General features: G+C 40.7%; 1 long non-coding RNA gene across 1 annotated transcript; it reads left to right on the top strand.

Annotated features, from left to right (window-relative positions):
- Positions 1 to 782: 782 nt before the first annotated feature.
- On the top strand, positions 783 to 2,365 carry LOC308334931. Its single transcript, XR_013965940.1, has 4 exons — positions 783 to 885; positions 1,131 to 1,174; positions 1,276 to 1,314; positions 2,266 to 2,365. It is a non-coding gene; the product is annotated as an uncharacterized lncRNA (long non-coding RNA).
- The last annotated feature ends 244 nt before the right edge of the window (positions 2,366 to 2,609 follow it).

The following is a 2,609-nucleotide window of genomic DNA, read 5'->3' as shown; positions in this document are numbered from 1 at the left end:
TAACTGCTTCTATAGCCTTCAAAACCATTAATGATGTGATTATAAATAAATGTATATCTTATTTGACCTACTCCCCTTATAGGCTTGCTCACTGATACAACAGGAAGTGCAACATGCTGTACGCGCAGACGGGGTGAGTAATATGAGCATGTTGGGTTGAGGAAGCAGAAGATATGTATTCATTTCACTTTGAAAGTGTAACACACACAGTGTCACTGTGACAGTGACGCAGTCTTTTCTGTGGCCCATCTATGGGGTAAATACTTTTTGGGACAAATAATTGTTACCGTAACCCCGGTTTGGCCACCAGGTAAAAAATATTGTCAAAGCATACTGTCATCTCTCGGGTCATATCATGATGCTGATGGTGCTACTTCTATCAGGGGAATAAAGGAGAAAAAAACTCAGGTATATGCTAAAATCCTACCTGCATCAAGGGCAACAAATCATACTGTGTACTGTAGCCTAAGTTTGGAATAGAAGTGCAATGTGCTTCAACAAAATCACCTGTGGCTGTTCTGAACAAAAGTCAAGTCAAATTGAACTAAGGCGAGATGGAAAGAGGAAGTGTAGGCCTAATCAAAGAGGAAGAAGTGCAAGTGCATTTCGTTGTGTGTGTGTGAGTGAGGTCTGTGTACTACTTGGTGGTGGTGGAAGAAACGCGATGTCGAGAGAGCGAGACAGATGGGGAAAATTTGAGTCAGGGGCCCCGGCTGAAAAAAGAAAGAAGGTAAAGAAGAAGGAACATTTCAAGTCCTCGGTGAGAGGTTCATTTGATAAATTAATCACAAAAAGCAGCCAACTTCCGGCCATCCCTGCATCCTCAAATCCTCCCAGCCGCACAGGGCCTCGCGCATCTCCCAGACGGCTCACTCTAGAAGAAAGGTTAGTAAAAAGATGGGGGATGAGAGAGATTTTTGTCTGATGTTAACAGATATATAGGCCTAGTTGTTTGTTGTCTAACTTTATTGTTTTTAGAGTGTTGCATGAATCTCAAGTCTTTAACTTAGCCACGTTCCAGTTTCCAGACAGCCACTTGACTTAGAATGATTTTTAAAACCATATTTGTATAGTTCTAGTGCCTGCATGAACGGCCCTTTAATAAAGGTTTTTATTATATTATTCTACAGGCTTCTGTCTCTCTTCCAAGAACCGTGGTTGTCACAGTACGCAAGTAGGTTAGAAACGCAATCTAAAACATTTACCATGAAATGAACTCTACTGGTGTTGTTTACTTTGCAGTAAAGTAAAGATGTGCTATCTGTCTCCCCTTAGCATGGTTAATTGTGTACTGCAATGCCCAGATGGCAATTGGTGAGTAAAGATTTATTCTACTTCACAATTTATTTCCATTAAATATTTCCATGTAATTTGATTTCATTGTATTCACACTGTCGTATTATGCTAATTATTATCGGTGGTTATAGTTAATTATCCCCTTTTGGAAATGTATACCGGTATTAATAATAATAAGGTACTATAAATGCGTAAACTCTGTGTGCGTCTGTCAGTGTTCATATCTGTGCTTTGTGTATCTCGAGAACGGTCCAAAGATGTATCAACCTCGAACTCAGCAGACCAACAGTCACAGATGCTCAGGCGCTGAAGCATTTCCTTCAAAGAGTAACAGTTAATTCACATTAAGAAGAGCATGCTATTGTTGTGACACACACACACACACACACACACACACACAACACGTGTCTCAGACGCTCAGTGCTTGAATACAATTTCAGAATGTAACAACATCATCAGCCGCCACTTGAGGTGACAGGATAAGGACCTATATGGCCGCCATGCACCATTGCACCATATAGGTCAATGAGACACATGTTGCCCATTTTCTAGCAAAAATAAATGCTTTCATATTTGAAACTGCTATAGTTGCTTTAACAGCCCTACGGGTCAGTTTGTGAAAATTGATGCGCCGCAGTCTCGCCCCCCTACCAGGGCCCAGGAAATGATTCCCCGTTCATTTTCCTCAGACATTTCAAAACGTATTTATTTAAAGACCTTTTAAGCCTCGTACAAAGCCAACTCGAGTTGTGACAAATCATGGCAACAAACAAACAAAATCGGGCCCAACAAATAATTAGAAAGAGGAACACTTTTTTGTTGTTTTTCTTCTTTGTAATTTTATTTTATTTTAAACATTGTATCATGGTTAAAAGATAATAACATAAGTTGACAAATTTATTCATGAAGACGTATATTTATTTATTTATTGGATGATGTACTCGTTTATTCAGCCTGTTCCTCCCGCAGGTGCGGTGTACTTGAACGAATGCCCCCGGCAGCCCTTCATACCCGTCTACTTGATGTTGTTGGGAGGTTTTATCCTGTTGGACACTCTGCTCCTCTGCTCACCATATGACCTCAGCCTGTTCGGCGATGTCTGCCATGGTTTGATCCTTGGCTTCCTTGTCTTCTGCTTGATATCCGGTGAGTTTGTAAGCCTGCGTTCTCCATAGACAAGGAACATTCTGTGGATGAATAGTTGATTATATTGACCATGCACACAGCAGCCATCTTGCCATATAAGTTAATGGCAGGGTGGTAACTAGGTGCAATTTCCCATTGATCCCCATATCCAAACAGAAAAGTCCTAT

This window comes from Protomyctophum bolini (genome assembly GCF_963924005.1).
Source record: "Protomyctophum bolini genome assembly, chromosome: 20".
NCBI classification, from domain to species: Eukaryota; Metazoa; Chordata; class Actinopteri; order Myctophiformes; family Myctophidae; genus Protomyctophum; species Protomyctophum bolini.
The sequence above is the reverse complement of the archived record's forward strand: the minus strand, read 5'-3'. Positions and strand labels throughout refer to the sequence as shown.